Below are 19,724 nucleotides of genomic sequence, written 5' to 3' on the forward strand. Positions count from 1 at the left end.
AGACAGGGCTCAAATCTATTTTGTGCATTGCTCTACACAGCAAGAAAGTCCTGTCCTGAAGAAATTACAAGTCAACACATTATAGGAGCTACTATAAATAATAATAAAAATCTAATTAAGCCACAGGGTCAGTACAAATCAGGAAGGAAATGGTGGTCATGGTGAATTAAGTAAAAAATAAATTGAGGGTGGGAAGGGCAGAGCAAAAGCCTGTTTTGACATCCAGTGGACTAAATTAGGCTTCTGTTCTGAAGGATCCCCAGGAGAACTGCTGCCACCAGGCCAGCCTGATGCTAGAGAGAGGCTTTCATGGTGCAGCTCACAAAGAGCATTGTCTCCTTGAGACCCCAGGGTGCAATAGGTCTGATTGTCTGGGAGGCTGAAGGGCTTGTTATTATCACAAAGGCAAGTAGGAAATGGTGGGATTATTTTTAAAAGGGCAGCAGAAGAGAAAAGAGCTTCAGAAGGGGGCTCACAAAGGTAGGATGGCAATAGGAGGTTGGGTGGATAAAGAAAAGACAGGCTAGAGTGTATGCTATAAAATGTACCTTTCACCTTTATTTCATCCTTCTCTACACACAAGTCAAATCTGAAGACATTTTATTTAGTTTTTTTGTACTTCCTCAAATGTTAACCACCACTTACCGCTGTGTAGGACCCAGCCCACACCTCTCATCACACTTTTTGTTGCTTTAGCTTTACCCTCCTGTCATGTACCATATTGTGGGCTGCCTTGCTAGCCCTGTCCCAGTGTCTTGGCTAGGGTAGAAGGTTATAGGCAGAGGTGTTTTTGAAGTAAGTGGTGATTATTTGATTTAATTTTAAATCATTACCACTCTTGGGGGTTTTATTAGCATTATTGTTTCTGTAAAATTACATGGTGGCAGGCTCAGAATAAAGGGTCTCCTTGGAAAAATATATAAAACGTGATATAATGTACATTTTCCCCACTGGTTTCTATAGCAACAGCCTCTTCTCTGCACTCAGAAAGAGCAGAGAATTTGCAGGGGGGAAGATGCGTAGCAGTGGCTCTGCCCTAGATCTTTCACCTCTGAGTCCTCATGGGAAGTTCTTCCTCCCTTCAGTTTCTGTTATGTGGAGAAACAAAGACCATCAGCCAGACCTACTTCACAGACCACTCAATATGTCTGGTAAAGCTGTGGGATGGATACGCTACCATAAATAAGAAAGTAATTTCCATGATATGACTGTAAACTGGAGCATTGCTCCCAGCACAGTACCTGACATGGGGAATACACATCGCAAACTGCTATAAACCCAACTTCTGTACTCCGGTTTGGTTAGAGCTAGCTATGAGCCTTGCCCAACTTCTCTCTTCCCTGTGTCTTTACAGGCCACCATCTGGTACAGTCAGAGCCTGAGATTTCCCAGAAAAACATTTACTTTTGCTCTTATGACAACATCAGCCAAAGACCTTTCCTTGCCCCTACCATCACTGGCCATCCATAGCATGCAGAACCACCCTAAGTCCCAGGCATCACGTTCCTAGAAAGTTATTGACAGTTTGGAAGGAGGCCAAGAACTAGCAAGAATAAACATTTTATGAGCCTGGAGGGATTGGCTTGACTAAGCCTTAAGAAAACTCTGAAAGGGATAATTCTGTGCCATGTAGGTAAACAAAGTCTGAGAGAGGCTGGCTGAAAAGCCTTAGATGTGTTTGAAAGGTGGAGATGACAACTGAGACAGCACTTTATTTAGAGTTGGATAGTGGGATATCTCAGTGGGAACAAGAGTATTAAGCAGGAAATTGTAGGCAAAAGAGCAGGGCAGACTTTGGGGCAGTGGAATCTATTGGAAAATTTTCTAAGAGATGCCATGAAAGTCCCATTAGGAAAACACTGGGAAAATCGTTGAAATCTACATAGCCAACAGGGGTAACTTGGTGTTGGCAGTGGGCTAGACTGGCTGAGACAGTAGGTTATTTTGATTCCTCACACTTGTTTCTGTGATGGAGCCTGATCCCAAGTCTGCTTCAAAGAAATTTCCTCAGACTGCCTGTCCTCACCACATGCTCCCAGCCCCCTAAGTGGAGGGTTCGTAGTTCACTAGTCCCCTCCAGTCAGACCACTAACAATAGAAACAGGACTTCTTACGTCAGACCCTGTTTTTTAGACCATTTCCACAAAGATCCCTGGACTGTTTGCAGCAAACAGTTCCTTCTTCTTGTGCATTTGTTTATTGTTCAGAAGTATTTGATGAATGATTTATGCAAACGTGTCCTGCGCTTTGGCTGCAGTGGATAACTAAGATTAGTTCAGATTAAACATGAAGACAAGGAAGGATGAGGTCACTGTGTTTCAGGTCATCTTATAGCAGAGTAAAAGAATATAAATGAAAAAAAATTCCAACTTGAATGTGTCTTCACATCGCTCTGACCTAGAGGGAAGAAAACTCCCTCTTTCCAGCCCATTCCTCCGCTCCAGGGTCTTGAAAGACGGATTTCAGATGGACTGTATTTATTCAAGAGTGTCCTCTTAAAAGCGTTTGGCTTTCAGCAGTTAGTGTAGAACACCAACTCACACATGAGAGCACTGAATATTTTAGATTGGTTTTAGCGATATGTCTTGAGACCATATTTTGAAGTTTAAAAAAAAAAGAAAGAAAGAAAGAAAGAAAGAAAGAAAGAAAGAAAAAAGGAAAACAACCTCTAGGTTTTGGTGAATGAAAGGGCGGGGGGTGGGGGGTGGGAATAAAATTCTGGCTCCAATAAACAATTCCTTCATATGTTGAGACCTTATCTGGAAAACTGCACAACTCTGCTAAACTGGGACTTGTGGTCTTTCTGTGTTAGACTGGGAACCAAAGCAACACAGAAACACAAGATACACAGTCCCAGCAGTGGAGCTGGATCTTGGATTTCAGACCCCCTTAACATCAGGACTGTGACAGATCCCACCTAGTTACTCAATGTCTTTGCAAAGCTCCCAGGAGCTTCAGAGTTAAAATAAGTTAAAGTTACTAAAATAACTGGGTGTTAGGTACCATGGGTTTCTGTCTTACTCTTCAGGTCAGAGATCTAACAGCCCCTAGGAGCAGCCCCACCAGTTTCCAGACTCTTTACATAATAAGCATCTTGGTTTCCCATCCCTGATAAAGGGCCAGCAGCACTCACAGGAGTGCTGAGAGAGGATAAACACCTTCCAGACTGCGAGGCACTTGGGTACCACAATGATGGATAAACACTTTAAAAGGTGAAGAGGCAGACCAGAAACAAATATCACCTCAATCAGGAGCTGAGCTGCTGCAGTGCCAGCTACACAGAAGAGCAATTACATTTTGCATAATCCCTGATTTCTGTACTACCTACAGTCTTGTCCTCCTCAGCATCTGCTGAGCTGGCAAGTCCCAGGAGCCTCAGGATTAAAATTACACACGGGCTATCCCCTTGCTCTTCAATCACTACATACCTGTGTGCTAAAGAGTAGTGTGCTGCAGAAAGGTTTTTGCTCAGAGACCCTTGGGTGGATGCACAGCATAACCTCTGCTTTCACTCTCTCTCTGCTGGAGAAATGCGTGCCTCAGGGAAACGCAGCCTTGTTAAACACAACCAGGGGGGTGTTAGAGGATGGCATAGGGAAGATCAGTGGCATTGCTTTTGGCTGGTCCATGGCAGAATGTCTCATCTTTTCTGTCACAAAACAGTTTGTTCCATGCTGGGTGGCTCATTGCCAAGGTAATAAATACAAGTTTCTAAAAAGAAATAAAATAAAAAGGAAAAATAAACACAGAGCAACAACTTGTTCTGCAAATTGACAGGAGACCTGCCTAAGGCAATGGATAACGGGTGACAGGGATGAACAGCTCTCTCGTGGAGCCTTATTAGAGAGCAGACCGGAGCTCTTCTCAGATACTCTTTATGAGATGCTGCCATCTGGGAGAAATCCAGATTGGCAATTATCAGAGAGAACAATTCCAGCTGGCCACAACACTGCCAAAGCAGAAATTATCCCCTTACACAATGGTACTGACTCAGACTGCTTGCAACTTTTGTTGAGTTTGGGGCAGTTATACAAGGTCTGTCATTAGTCATGGTGGTATTTATTTCTATTATGGAGCCCTGCCCACAGATCAGGACCCAATTGTACCAGAAAATATACAAATGCACAACAAATAGAAAGTCCCAATGTACACAAAGGCCAGGGCAGAATCTTAGTCGTTAACTACATCTGCCATATCAACCCTGTGCTTCACAGCATTTGTCTTATCCTATGATGGCTATCTACCTGTTTCCTACGAGCACCCTATCTGTAACCTAAAGTGAGAAAGAACTGCTGTATGCAATATTAATCCACCACTTTCCTGATTAACCTCTGAGAGCTAATTATTTCTGTAGGACCTTGTAACGACATTGTGGTCGTCGCAGCACCATGACCTAGTATAATTCAGTAGTGCTCTTCCTTCAGCTGGACTTACTGAAACAGAGAAAGCAGATGTAAGGGTTATGCACTGTTTCCAAAATGCTCATGGGATGGGTAAATTCTTTATTATTCTTGCAGTGGTTCCTGGCAGTCTTGCCAAGGAGACATCTCTTAGGTAGACAGAGCATCTTTGTGCCTTGTTGGTGGTCCTGTGGTTGTGCAAGCCCCAAGCCAGCCATGGCTCAGGGTAATTCAGACCTAACTCCGAACTGTGTCCTGTGACAAGCAGCGGAGCTGCCTTATATACAGCTGTCATGAAACTGAATCTGGGCAGGGAGAAGAAGTGAGGCAGCAGTGCTGACATTGCCAAGTCATGGCAAAGGCCTGCTGACTGCCCTTTCCTTTAGTGACCAGGTGATGCCTCAAGGGATGTCTCCTTCTGTCTTGCCTCTGAGCCATGCCGGGACCTCCCATAGCTCTCAGGGGAAAGAAATGGGTCATATACTGCTAGGAGCAGGGTGTCTACCCACCTCTGAAATACAAATTGATGGAACAGAAGGCGTTTTTAGCCACTCACAGAATTTAAAGTTGAAAGTAGTGAAAAAGCATGGAGAGGACTGAGATTCTCCTCAGTGGCCCCTTTGTACTGCTGTAGCCCACACAAGAGCTGTTATTTGTCCTTGACCTCCCAGAGAGGAGTACCTCTGGCAAGGCTTTGGCAAAACAGTTCACTGTATCCTAAAACTTTGTTTCCTCCCTCCACAGCATGATCGTTGGAGAAAAGTCTGCCCTCAGATGCATGGTAAAACCCTTCCAGATGATGCTGATGCAGAGCATCCCAGCAGCAGCAGGACACTTTACTGTGCTAGACAGTGAGCAGATGTATAAAAAGTGAACGCCCTTGGTGGAAAGGAGAGCCTTAGGGATGTTTTTTATCCCTTCTTCTTGGGACTTGACACATCTTCCCCAATGCATTTTTCTCTTTTCAGACAAGAATTCTGCCAAAGAGGAAAATGTCTGAAAGCACCTCATTAATTAAGGAGCCTTGAGTTTTGCTGATTTTCCATGAGACTTCAGACTCTGAATTGACTTTTGAAAATGAGATGTGCTTAGGCTCACTTCAGCACTTTCTCAACTTTATCCAAATTGGTTGTGTGAAGAGGGAGCATTTAAGGACTGAGATTTATCAGGAGGAAACATTGTTCTGAACCAAATTTCCACTGAAAGAGAAAACTGAAAAGATGAGTGATTCTGCATGAGAGGTGCTTGAGTAGTGAAGGTTTTCTTAGTATAACAAGAACTGTCTGAGAGGCTTCTGCTTTCCCACTCATTTACATTAGAAAAAAAAGAGAAGTTTGCTGTTTCTTAAAAGAACTGAGACAAGGAATGTATTCCACAGTGAAATGTGTTTTTTTCTTTTTTTTTCCATGGTATCTTTTTGACAATGAGGAATTAAAGCAAAAGAGGCACTGGAGGCCCAAACATAATCTGCCATCTGTGCCCCCAGCTGGGTTTGGCTGGGTCTGTGTTCCCTACCTCTATCTTTTCCCTCACTGGTTATAGGAGAATCTGAAGCAAGAACAGATAAAAGAGCCAGTTTGATTTTGACTAGAGGTATGTGGGGTGCTCCAAGACTTTGAGGCAGTAGGAAGAACAGCATTAGCAAGTGAGTGGGAAAATTATCTCTAAATTAGCTCTAAGTCCTGTGTAAGCCACCATTCTTCTCTAGAAAGGTCCTGTCCTCTTCTGTTCCCCTCTAGATTTTCACAAAAAGTCCAGACGGGGAAAGATAGCACCTGCTATTTCTAGCCTTCCTAAACTTCAGGTGAAAGCTTCCTCTTTTTTCTGCTTAGCCAGAATCAAGAGGAAACCAAATGGCTCTGTTGAGCTGTGTCTACACTGCCAGCTATTCCCCATTTTGCATGTCAGCCCTTGTGCTCTGACTGTCCTCACCACCTGCACATTGTTGCGTACTGCAGTGCCATGTTTGTGCCTGCTTGATGGCTTTTAGTCCATAACCCTGAAGGTATGCTCAAGCCTGCTACCAGAGTCTCCACAGATGTAGTTTCCAGAGTCTACTCCCTTCTGGCACTTCCAGGGAGTTGGCTGAGGAGACAAGGGCTTTTCGTACACATCACAGTGACTCTTCTCTGCAACAGGTTGTATCCCATCTCACAACACCATCAGATGTCATTTCATGCTATGGCAACAACACAGAGAGTGACAAAGGACTGCCAGAACTGAGGGTCTTCCCCTGGCTTATCCTTCTTCACACAAGTGAACAGTGGTGCCAGGCAAAACATTAGAAACTGTACTGTAAAGAGTAAGCCTAGATTACAGAAGTCTTTCTGAATTTCCATGCCACACTGCTTATCCTGTGTCCCATACCAGACATGACACACTGTTTTGGTCTGCAGAGGAAGGAAGCCTGGGTGAATACACTAAAAAGGGACTCGTAGTATGCTCCAACAGATGCATAGCGTGCTCCAACAAGTCCGCTGTGGGGCACAGCCACAGACCATCCCAGAAATAAGTATACAGCCAGCCAAAATTACTTTAACTTCAGAAGTGAGCAGTCAAAAAGAGAGCACTGTGGGAGCTTTGCAGTGCTATGCAAGGCCAGTTATGCAAGGCTCACTGAGTAAACTGTGCCATGTTCAAACAGCTTGATCCTGGGATGCTTACAGAAAAGCACAGCTGAGCCCAGAGCTTGGGGGCAGCCTCAGAGGGACCAGAGTATGTTGGCACCACACTAACAAGCTAGCAGGATAACTTCTGGGATGCACAGGTCTTTGACACTATGCCAGCAAGGCAGCAATCTCACAAAGGCCTGACGCATGATAACTGGTCCAACAGTTGTCCGCTGTTACAGAAAACGTCAAAGTGGCCCATGCCTTGACATGACTCCAGCTGAATATGGGCATTTAGCCAGAAACTGCTTTGTGGTGGGATGTACTGTCTGCCTGTTTGCCAGGAGGAGCTGAGAGGGAGCAGCTGAGTATATCGAAAAAGGTCAGGCCAAGAGATGGCAAGAGTTAATCTTCAGGTTCCCCCAAAACGGCTAGAGTCAATTTACTTTCTGGAGCCTGGAAGGGGCAGAGAAGAGAATACGTGAAGAAGTGTGCAGGAACTGGGAAAAATTAAGCAAACAGAGCTGTCACCGGGTGAAGCCTGTCCTGTGGACAGGAAATGTTTCTTCGAGATAGTTTTAAAAGTTTCACTTTCTGCGTCTGCTCCAGGGGCCAGAGACAAGAAGCCTGACTATTTTTAAAGATAAGTTTGACGCATTATGAAGGAGCTTGTGTGACATGATAGGCTGTTGCAGTCAGGAAATGGACACCCTGACCCAGGAGAGGCATTCCAGCACTGCGCTCCTGAGCTCGGGCTCTGGCTGTCTACAGGCTGCACTCTTCTTCTCAGAAGGAGACAGGAAAAGAAAAGAAAAATAAGCCTTTAGTTTCAACTGAAGCAGAAGTAATTCTGAGGAAAACAGGAGAGTTTGGGAACAAACTCAGATGAGCAAAAAAACGTCTAAGGAGATGACTATGTCAGACGTCCCCTTTAACTAACTGACCAGTAGTACTATTCCTGGGGTCTGGGGTTTGACATCAGGCCAGCAGTAGTAGTTGGGCACCAGTGACTTGCTAGGTTGATGTGAAAGCACCAGCCCGTGCAAGGTATCACAAAAGCCTGTGCCTCCAAATTAGCGGTAAGAACATGTTGCCAGGGTGAGCCCATACTAGCATATAAACTGATGCAAGCCCAAAAAGCTGGAGGTGTTGATCTCAAGTGTTAACCAAAGACACTGGAAGCTAATACCCCAAAGACTTGCTCTTTTATATCTGACCAGAAAACTTGAGAAGCTGAACAGTGGTTAAAGTGGCAACTTATCTATTGGAAGTACAGGTCTCATCCTTGGCTAGAAGCCTTGACTTCTTCCCCAGCCTGGGGAGCGCAGCTTCCCACCTCCTGTCTCCTCACAGAAACAGCAAACACACATTCAGGCAGGGGGAGACTAAGAAACAGATGCCACCAAGAAAGCTGGGAGCATTTCCCACTTGGGCAATTACAATCTCTGGTGTTCTCCTGCTAGGAGGTGGAGCAACACAAGTCTCTGCCCTGCAGAGAGGGAGATCGTGTATGGGAGATTCCTGGCTGCTGCTCTTTTTTGCTCCCCTCCAGCAGGGCTTAAGCTGCCTCCATCTTTCCTTCTCTGGTCCACTGTCACCTCTCACCCCAACACAGAAGAAAGGGCTTTGAAGGTGGCAGTTGTGTTAGAGAATTTACAAAATCAAATGCTCAAAGGCAAGAGGCACCTTGGCCATGACTGTATTAATACATTAAATGGTGTCAGGATGTGTTCCCAGACTCCAGAACTGAATCACCCACTCTGTTAAATTGTTTGTACGTTCCCTCGCACAGTTTTGACCCGGACCAAGGAGGGGTCCTTCCAGACAATCCCTTCAAGCAGTATGTTGATTTAGCCCAGGCCAGGAACAATTCTTCCTAAGGGGTTTGCAGGCAGCCGCCCACTCCTGGAGGGTAATGAGGTTTAATGAAGTGAATGCAGACCTTTCCATTCCAGTTGGTTTCAGTGCCAGAGAAAGATCCTACATTTAATTTTCTAGTACAACTGTAGCCTACAGTACCATTCAAGGAGCAGGGTAGAAAAGGTTACAGGGTTTGGAAATATCTCTGATGTAACCTGCTCATAGTATGAAACATCATCATCCTTCACATCTCTTTGATAAACAGAGCTGTGTCTGCTTCCTTCAGCTCTATCTCTGTTTACAGAATGGCCCACTGGCAAACTCATGGAAATAAATTAGAACAGGCATGAAACTCACCCTGTACTGCAGAGAAACAGCAGTACATTTCTACATGTAGATCTCCGAAGAGGCAAAAAAAATACGTGGTGGGGAGGAGGGAAGGAAGACTGCTCAAAAATAAAAGAAAATGAGGCATGAGGGCAGGTCATACAGGACTAGGTTGCTGACTAACCATGCTTCAAGGGTCTCATGCCAATTTACATCACCCCACTGATGTTATGCAGAAAGCCTAGCAGTAGTTGCAAGTTAAGTTACAAACCTTCAGCTCCATTCATCTTTTGCATCAGAAGTACTTGGAGCACAACAGCAGTAAATTAGTGCCAGCTCTCCTGCTGAGATAATTCAAAGTATCTTTCCCTGCCCAGCAGGGCCTGATTTTTCATGTTGATTACATATTGTGATTAATATGGAGGCATTTGCTCATTTAACAGGGGAAAAACCCCCAAACCCTAAAACGTTCACCAAATAGGGATTGGGGGGGGGGGGGGAACTTGCTTTGTTTATTCTTCTCCACTCAGTGAACTACTACTTTCAATGAAGAACTGTGCCAGTGATGGGCAGTGATACAAAGAGATTGATGGCTCCACCCTATTTCACACTCACATACCCATTGGGGTACATGTACAATCTGAGTGAGGCTTGTCAATCACCTCAGTGCCTGATATTGTCCCTACCTCCCACACCGCTGATTAGTGTCACTCACCAAATGAGCAGAGAGGGCGCGGAGGCAGATTCTGCCAGCAGTAAGAAACTTACTTCAAATCAAACATGTGAAATACAGCCTAAGATTCATGCCACGTAGGTGGTGGGGGAAGGAGAGGAAAACATCATTCCCTTGAAGGACTCATGGCTGCTTTTATTTTTTGTAAAAAAGAAATGGTCTCGTTTACTAGAGGGGAAGAGAGAAGGTAGGTTGATTTTAGGAGCACTGTATGATGTCTTGCCAACAAAATGGTTCAGGGTCAGGGGGTGGGGGAATATACCAGGAAATTATGCTACTTGTGGAGGGTGCCTGTGAAGGCAGGTGATCAATATCCATCTGCCAGAGATAGCTAGATTGTCTTTATGGGATTAGCTCCATGTGGCAGGAGCCCAAGAGACTCTGCAGTATGATACAGAGGTAGGGAAGGAAGGGGGAGGGAGGTGGGAGGCTGGTTTTCATGTCTGTATGCTGACAGCCAACATCTTGGAAGCTTGATGCAGAAGGATTTGCTAAAGGTTGGTCTAAGGAAAGGTGACATGCAGTAGCTAGAAATGGTGCTGAGCTGCAAAGATCGGAACTGGAATCTCTCCAAAGCTTGACTGTGCCTGGGAGTTGGAGCTGTGGTCACCATCCTGTGAAGGGTTAATTTGGATGTTAAGGAGTAGGGAAAGGGGTTGGAGGGTCCCCAGTTAAATGGGGTTGAAGATGAAGAACAGGAATTTATGCCTCAGACTGGGGTGTGACAGAAATATCTGTGTTGCTAAGTGGTTATTCAGCGCATTTGGAGTCAGGACTTTTGGAGCAAAAGGAGGGAAAGTCCTATCTGCAGTGGGACAGAGATTTAACTGTATGGTATGAGTTCCACCTTCTGTAAAACTAAACTGTTAATATCGCTCAGATAGACACTGTGTGAGGCTTAGGAACACTTGGAAAAGGGTACAAGGGAGACCAAACACCCATCCCAAGAGATACCTGAAAGTCAAACAACAGTGGGCATGCCTGATGCTGAGCACCCATGACTTCCACTGATGGCAGTGAGATCAGAGCGGAGGAAGGGGATCGGGGAGGCTTGCGATCTGGTTGGACTGGGCTTTTAAAAGATCCCTATCATTAGAGTCTCATGAGCTTTGACATCTGCGGGATGAGCAGCCTGGACAGGTCAATTTTGCTGTGGGAAGGGAAGAGTTAAGAAGAGAGAATGTAAAAGGAGATTGAGGGCTGGCAGAGCTCTTAAGAGTAGGGGTAGATTCTCCTGCAGTCTTTTGGAGGAAAGTACTGGGGGCGGTGGCTGCTCTTCCCAGCATTAGTCATCACCCCACCACCATCAAAGTCTGTCAGGAGCCCCAGCCCTCCTCAAGGGTCCCAGCAGAGGCAAAGTCAGCTGCAGGAGCAGGGCTGCCTTATGTCTACCCAGCAGACTGCTGCTCAAGGCAGCTGCTTGTCCTGCCTATACCCAGATCCACATCAACTTGCCTTTCCTGTAAGGCCTGTAAAACCAACAGCCTCTGTGCTATACCTGCCCTTTGCAGCACCCAGCACATGGGAATCCACCCCTCTTTGGGGCTCTAACTACAACCCACAAAGCCATCACTACCATTAAAAGGCCATTATGTGATGACATACAATTAGGAATTACAACACAGCTTGATTCAGCACCCTCTGACATTGCTGACAAAGCCCTGCTAGGGCAGGAATCCTTTTTAAGGCACTGATGGGGTTCTCCACATGATGTTCACACTTTGAGGAACTGATCATCTCACTGTCAAACTAAAGCCATACAGCTGGATTCCATACACAAATGACTCCATCTAGAAATAGATGTCCAATTAAGGGAAAATATGTTTCCAAAAATCATTTTGTTTCCTACAGTTTATAAGCTCTCTTTTTTTCTTTAACTGACTTTTCATGTCAGTCAATTTGGGGTTGGTTTATTTTTAACTGAGTTAGTAAAGTCCTATACGTGAAACCCCCTGTGTAGAAAGAACAGTCTCTGCTATTTGTTTTTGTTTTTTTTAATCACAGAACAGCTATCACATTTTCCACTCCATCTTTTGCCCCAAATCCTTTTGTGCTATTGTAATTCAGTGGATCTAAGATCTGTTACAGAAGACCCAAAAACAGGGCCTGTGAGCTTTTAAGTGCTCTTAAGGATGATAAAGTGACGTGAAAATTTCTAAGATGAGGTTAGTGCAATGATCTAGTTTACACCCCTGAGAAAGTACCACGACAATCCAACAGTCCTGGCATGAAGTAAATGACCTCTAATGAGGAAAAAAAGGCTGAGACTTCACAAAGCAGATCCTTCTTCCCAGCAGAGATCCCTGCACTCCTCACGTGCAATCATTCCTTGGAGGTGGTGAAGACAACAGGACACATGGAGACAAGAAGGGGAAGCCGCTTGGAGCAGGTGCACGCTAGGCAGGTCTGGTTGCTTGGGGTGTTTGAGTGCCACATCTTTCTTCTGGGCTTTTCCACCTTTAGCGGCTCAGGATTACCGTTCTTCAGTGAGTGCTGGAGTCCGACGGAGGTGAGGGTCCCCATCCTTCCCAGCCTCCGGCAGGAACCGAAAATCCTCCCAGAGAAGTGTGTTTTGCCGGAGTGCTGGGCTGGAGTTGTCCAGCTGTGTTGGCACCAGGTTTCTCCAGGGTTTCAGCCCTCATTATTTCTTTGCTCCTCATCCCCCAATGCGTGAGCCTTGGTACGGGGCAATCACAAACGCAGGAGAGGTCAGTGGTGCAGGCAGAGGTGCCAGCAGGGGCCAGAGGATGGGAAGGAGGACAGGGGAGATTCAATTCGCCATCACCACGCATTATATGGATTTGAGCCACTCTGGATATCAGCATGGAATCCGGGGCCGGCTGACCCTGACTGTGGGTGCTCTCCCCCGACTGTCCGGGGGCCACCTTGTGATTACTGCAAGAGAAGGGAAAAGCATGCTGCCAGTAACCTCAGAAACATTTAGGAGTCTGCAAACCGGTGGGAAACCATTATCCCAAAGTCAACCAGCCTCCTAAAACCCTCGCTGGGCTTCTGTTTTGCCACAGCCCCTCCGCGGGGGTTGGTGTGCGGGAGAGGGGCTCCAGCTGCCCTCCGCAGCCGGCCTGTGGGGATATGTGGGCACCGCAGCGCTGCGCAGCCCCCCTCCTCCCTCACCCAGAGACTGCTGCATAGCTCCCCAGACTGTCTCTGGAAGAGGTTGAGGGGGGAAAAAAAACCAAAGAAAAAAAAAAGAGGGAAAAAAACCCACAAAAAAACCGCGGTGACCGCCGGGCCCGTTACCCGCGGCCGCCACGGCTGCTCGCCGGGGTGGCTGTGGTGAGGGGCGGGAAGCGGCAGGACGCCATCTTGTGGCGCCTTCCCCACCAGTAACAGTGCACAGAGGCGGGCGGCTGGCCTTCACCCCCCGCGGACCTCGTTCCCCCTGCCCGGGCGGTGGCTGTCCCCCTCGGTGAGAGGGCCAGGGCCCCACGCTGCCCTCCCTCCAGGGTGCAACCAAACTGCAGGTTTCTGCACGGAGGGACTGGGTTATTGGGGCACAGGGAGGAGCTGAAGTGCTAGGGAAGGAGTTTTCACCTTTTTAGCGACAGCAAAAAAAAAAAAAAAAAAAAAGGTTTTTTTTCCAAGTGGTGCCCTGAAATAAAGCACCTCAAGATCACACCTAACTGGGGACACAGAGGTGCCTTCCTCCCATCCTTCGCGCACCCCAAGCCAGGGGAGCACAGCTGTGCAAACATGGCAGCCCCTCCACCAGCTCTGCTCACCCGGGGCCACGTTTCTGACCCCCAGGACCGAGCACGGCATGCAGCTTTCCCAGTGGACCAAGGAGGAACTTTCTGGAAAAAAATGGTTCAAATTAGCCATTTTGTTCAAATGCCAGTTTGTTAAACCTCATGCTTTTCAAGAAAACCACTTTAACCACTGTGAAGGCCGGTGGTGTGCTGGTAACTAAAAGCCTGAGTAACTGCCCCTTTGCTGCATATGCCAGGTGGGCAAATTCTCAACTGGGAAATTAGATAGCGGTAAGGTCTTCTTCTACGGGCAGCTTGCCTTGGCAGTGTTACAGGAAGGTTTCCATGGCCCGGTATGGGAATTCTGGTTGAAGTAAGAAGGGAGGCAAAATAAAAGTCTCTGAGCAGCTGTCGAGCAGCTGTCAGGCAGATACTGTCTTCTGTGCTCACCTCAGAGGGCTCAGCCAACATTTGGAGAAATTATGAGGATCCCAAAGCTCAGGAAGAGAAGATGGTGAAAATGAGTTCTCAAGCTTTATTCCAAGCATAACCCCGAAGTGCAGCAGCAGAACTGAAAGAAAGGTTTGGTACCTTCATTTCTGAATGAATTGTTCTTGACCTTATTAGTCATTGGACTCAATGCAATGAGTCACGGCTGAAAGAGGAAGAGCACCTGCATTTGAAAGTGTCTCTTCCCAGAGAATGGTTTGATGCTGTTTGGCTTGACTGCAAACGTGGCAATGCAACCCATCATATCTGCTAAGGGGAGGGAATTCTGTTGTGACAGTATCGACCACAACATCGTCTGTATAACTTGGCACCCCTCACCCGACATTCATCTTTGCACCAGCATCTTTGGTGTACCTTACAAGTGTAGTTATCTCCTTTGGATTTATTTTTTCCTGGTTCTTTTCTTCAAAGATGACAATGTAGTTAAGTCAGATTTGGCAAAGGAATTGCTTGTGTACTCTGAAATAAACATGAGAGGTAAAGACCTATGGAAAATAAACTCTTGCATGCAGTTTCTTTTCTCTGATCTCCTCAGAAGATTGTTTCAAGTTCTTTAGGGAAGGCAAATTCCCTCCTGCCTATAGGTTACCCCGGTGGTGCTGCTGTTGCTGCCAAAGAAAAGGCTACATTAGACCAGAGAGCAGCCTCCTATCAAACTGGGATCCAAGTCTGGGTTTGAGCTCCTCTGAGAGGTTACAGTTCTCCTAAGCCAATGTTGTAATATGGGCTGCCATATGGCATGGCATCAGGTGTGGCACTCCCTAGAGAAAATATCTGTCCTTCTGTTGCCTTTCCTTCCCCAATGCAAATTCACATAAAAACCTTTCCTTAAAATCTGAGACAGTGAAGGGAATTGCAACATTTACTCCAAAATTCCCCATAGAAGAAGCCTTTGAACTTTCTATTTCTGTTCTTTATGACATCAGTGCAAATGTGCCTTAGACAAGTCCTGGTAAGATTCTTTGTAGGAACTCTTGTGCTCTGTGTGCTCCATAGTGATACACAGACATACATAGACACTCTGGCAGAGCTAGGTATGAACCTCATATCTTGGAATATCTCATCTCTTTGTTTCTTTTCCTGTATGTTGAAATTATCACATCCCATAGTCATGCACGTGTTTTGAAAACATAAGGAGCTGTTCCGCATATCCTGCTTTGTCTGCATCCAGTCCTCTGTCCTCTCTGGGTTAACTCTTAACAACAGTCACCAGAAGTGCTGTAGTGGCCTTTCTGATCTTAAACTAGAAAAACAGATTTGTTTTTTTCTTCAGAAAGTAGTGGAGATCTTCTGTAACATCTGAGGTCATTTTGTCTGTCCTTCAATATGGCACAGCTAAAGAATTTCCCTCCATAAACTTTCAGTTGAGCTCATAATCAAGCTAATATTCAGTTTGTCATACCTTTTTTTTATCTGCAACTGAATTCAGTTTTGTTGAATCTTCATCTCCTCTCCCTGGCTCCTCTGTATCCAAGTCAAGCTGCCTCTTATCCTGACACCTTCTATCTGCTTGAATCACTCTTTGGAGTCCTTTGTGTCATGGTGCCTATTCCTACAGATACAGTGTGTTATCTTTCACAACCACTCAAAGGAGTTGTGTGGAGAACAAGTAGATCCATTTGAGTTTATTTTGTGTCTGGCTGGTGTTGCTTCTGTACAGTTTAAAGCTGCATTGAGTGTATGAATGAAGTCATGTAATGAAATAATGTCACATTGTGCAGCAGAACATAGCGTTTGGAAGCAAATGAGCCAAAGTTTGTCTTTTGTTGAAGCGTATGGCCTTTTCTGGAGCAGGTTACACCTAGAAGAGAAACAGCAGGAGTCAACAACTGCATTTCAGGCAGGTTATGCTTACACCCAGCTTTTCTTGAGGAACATTAGAAGTTGCTCTACAAAACTGCATATGGTCTTCTGTAACAGTTATGTCAACACAAAGGTGAACCTCCAGCAGAAAACAGGCAGATAGCTTAAGGAATGATAGTCACGCTCATCTCATTTTTTTACATTAGTGTAGAGTGAAGCAGACTACTTTTACCTTATTGGGAAATGGTCATGGTGCAGCCCTCACTGGCAAGAGCAAGCCAGCTCAGCAAGGTTGTCTAGGTCTCTGTGGAGCTGGGACTATTCATCTTTGGTGCCTTGTGCTTTGTCCAAACACACTGTCAGCCCTTCACCAATTATAATAAAAGTAATACCTCAAACAGATCAAAAGTTCTTCATTGAGAAAGGACGTTCATTCTTTCCTTTTCAGACAAATGATGTCTTGTGGAAAGCTAGGAAAGGTGCTGTATAATGAAATTATGTAGCCAGTTATCTGAATGTGGAACTGACATAGCCTGTTGCTATGTCTGTGGTCAAGAAGCAGGCTGAACCTGAAGATAAAAATGTCCTTACCCCCACCCCAGTTCTCATTCCAGTGTCTAACCAGATGTCCAACATCTGGCTAGAAGTTGCTGTGTGGGCAGCTGTCTCACACCTGGGGCATTGGGCAGTAACAGTTGACTGAGTGGGAGAAAGAGTCTGAACCAGGGGTCTCAGCTAAATAGCTGTCTTGGTTTGAAAAGAATTTTAGGATTTACTGAAGGGATTGGGAGCAAGAAGTCCCTCATACTTGGGCCAAACAATATCTCCTCCAGTAATGCAGGTGACAAAATCCCAAGGAAATAAAGAGAAGAAAGAACTAGAACTAGTCACTCCTAGTTAAAGCTCTTTCTTTTTTTCTTTCTTTTTTTTTTTTTTTTTTTTCATTTTTCCTTGCTCAGTTCCCCAGAGGACTGCTTCTTGAGTTCGCTGTGCTGTGGTACCAGTTGTGACTCAAACTGCTACTTGACTAATTTTTGGTACGTCATTCATAATCTTTCTCTGCAGCCTGTGTGGGCAAACATATTTCCCATTCCTATCCCTGTCACAAGCCAAATCCCAATTATTCCAACATATTTCAGGAAAAAAAAACAAACAAACAAGTGATGTCATGACAACTAGTTTAGGCTGTACTGGGGTTTTGCATTAATTACTCCATGAAAAGGAATTTTCTTAGGAGACAATGGTCTACAACTCAAGAGTGGAGCAAGCCTTGGTATCATGTGATCTTAGCCTTCTCCTCTGAGCCCCCCATGATGTTCACTGTTTGTTTGTGAACTGCATGGTTCCCTCTACCACCACCTAGCTGAGCATGAAGTGCACCAACAGCGTGGCTGCAAGGGAAAAACTGGGAAGTCTAGGTGGCTCTTTAGTCTGGTTGTATCATACTGACAGTAGCTCCTGTCTCCTGAATTAGCCTCACAAAGCTTGGTAAAACACAAGAGAAGCCCTTTTGGACTAGCAAAACCAAGATACAGAACCTATTCTGGGAGAAAAAGTGGCTATTCTCTTCCCTGTGGCCCACACCTCTCCCAAACAAAAATACTTTGCTATTGCTATGCAAAAACTAGGGGCTTAAAAATTTGATTCTCAGCCACATTTTTTTTCTTTCTGAGCAAGCATAAATTGCATTTGTTCTTATAACTTCCATGTCAGTATGTGGGCTACAGGAACAAGGCTGCAGCCGTGATGCTACAGTACTTTATAGTACTGTGCATGGTACTTAAATGCTTTATTTCTTGTTTCCTGTTTGAGGGTGAGATCATTTCATTCATCCAGGCACTGATGAGATGGACACAGTGGAAAAAGCAGAGTGACAAGCCAGTACGGAAAAGAAACATAGAATCATAGAATGGTTTAGGTTGGAAGGGACCTTAAAGATCTTCTGGTTCCAACGCCCCTGCCATGGGCAGGGACATCTTGCACTAGATCAGGTTGCTCAAAGCCTCATCCAGCCTGATCTTGAACACTTCCAATATTGGGGCACCCACAACTTCTCTGGGAAACCTGTTTGACTGTCTCACTACCCTCGTTGTAAAGAATTTCTTCCTTATATCTAATCTAAATCTGCCCTCCTTCAGTTTAAAACTGCTGCCCCTTGTCTTGTCACTACAGACCCTGGCAAAAAGTCTTTCTCCGTCTTTCTTATAAGCCCCCTTTATATATTGACAAGTTGCAATAAGGTCTCCCCAGAGCCTTCTCTTCTCCAGGCTGAATGATTCCAACTCTTTCAGCCTTTCCTCATAGGAGAGGTGCTCCAGCCCTCTGATCATTTTTGTGGCCCTCCTCTGCACCCACTCCAACAGGTCCATGTCTTTCTTGTACTGGGGACCCCAGACCTGGACACAGTACTGCAGGTGGGGTCTCATGAGAGCAGAGTAGAGGGAGACAATCACCTCCCTTGACCTGCTGGCCATGCTTCATTTTATGCAGCCCAGGATGCAACTGACTTTCCAGGCTGCGAGCCAACTTTGCTGGCCCACATCCAATTTTTCATCCACCACTATCTCCAAGTCCTCTGCAGTGCAGCTTTCATTCAAGTCATCACTCAGTCTGTACTGACATTGGGGATTGCTCCAGCTCAGGTACAGGATCTTGTACTTGGCCTTGCTGAACTTCGTGAGGTTCACATGGGCCCACCTCTCAAGCCTGTCAAGGTCCCTCTGGATGGCATCCCTTCCAACTAGAGTATCAGCTGCACCACTCAGCTTGGTGTCATCCGCCAACTTGCTGAGGAGGCGCTCAATCTCACTCTCTATGCCATTAATATTAAATAGTATTTATATTAAATGGTATTGGTTCCAGTATGGACCCTTGCAGCACACCACTCGTTACATGGTCAGGACACACCACAAGGACACCACTCAGCCTCCACAGAGTACATACCTAGTGCAACTTTTGCTCCTTTCTCCATTTGCTCCAGGCTCACCCCAGTGAGAATAGCCTAACAGGGAACAACTCTCATGAATATGAGTCTTGGTTTACACAGGAATTTGTAGCCAAACCTTTACTATCCAGAATTCTTAATAGCCCTCCATGGTATCTCACCAGGCTATAGTCCAAGCAGAGAAACGCTGCACTTGGCCAGCTCTGATACCAATCAGTCTAGTACAGAGGATGAGAGATAAATAAAGGGGTTAGTAAAGAAAAAAAAACCCAAACATCTCAGCAGTTTCTCCTATAAAAGGATGTGGCCTAGCCTCTCTGGTTCCCTGCAACACTTACCCACCCATGCAGCTTTAAAGTTCATGTTTAAGGATCAGCTGCTGAGCTGAGAATGAGTTTGCTGCTGTTAACATAGGACTGAGGCTGGCAGTCATATCACATGGATTTAGCCGTGACGTCTTTGAGGGTGCAGAGCTAGGCCACGAGAACAGCAGTGTCTCCTTCTCCTGGAATGCACTCTAAGGGGGAGAAATGAAAGAGAGTGAATATGAAACAGGGATTATAAATTGCAGCAAGACTTCCCAGGAAACCTAGCCTCCCTCCAAGCCCCAAACCACCAAAGAAGGAGCCAAAGCCCATCTTCACATGGCAGGAGTTGGGTAACTCTCGCTGATTGGGATGGAGCCTGGCCTTTGAGCAGCAACACGATGAGTTCATTTTGACTCATTTCCGCGGATATCTGCTTCTACTACCTCTGCTGCAGGGAACAGCAGTTTGAAGCCTTAGCCCTTTAAATAGATTACAGCTATTGCCACAAAAGGCACTAATA

The 19,724-nt window shown here is 45.7% G+C and overlaps 1 long non-coding RNA gene across 5 annotated transcripts; it reads right to left on the reverse strand.

Annotated features, from left to right (window-relative positions):
• Positions 1-9,699: 9,699 nt before the first annotated feature.
• LOC126047660 (uncharacterized) lies at positions 9,700-19,656 on the reverse strand. Of its 5 annotated transcripts, none has more exons than XR_007508661.1 (7): positions 19,513-19,656; positions 19,235-19,413; positions 18,896-19,114; positions 15,862-15,950; positions 14,504-14,608; positions 14,090-14,294; positions 9,700-12,824 (listed from the first exon to the last, which is right to left on the reverse strand). It is a non-coding gene; the product is annotated as an uncharacterized LOC126047660 (long non-coding RNA). The 5 variants fall into 5 exon arrangements; XR_007508660.1 differs by adding an exon at positions 15,552-15,701 and having other exon boundaries at positions 14,090-14,608; XR_007508658.1 differs by having other exon boundaries at positions 14,090-14,608; positions 19,541-19,656.
• Between the last annotated feature and the right edge of the window lie 68 nt (positions 19,657-19,724).

This window comes from Accipiter gentilis, chromosome 18 (genome assembly GCF_929443795.1).
Source record: "Accipiter gentilis chromosome 18, bAccGen1.1, whole genome shotgun sequence".
NCBI classification, from domain to species: domain Eukaryota; kingdom Metazoa; phylum Chordata; class Aves; order Accipitriformes; family Accipitridae; genus Astur; species Astur gentilis.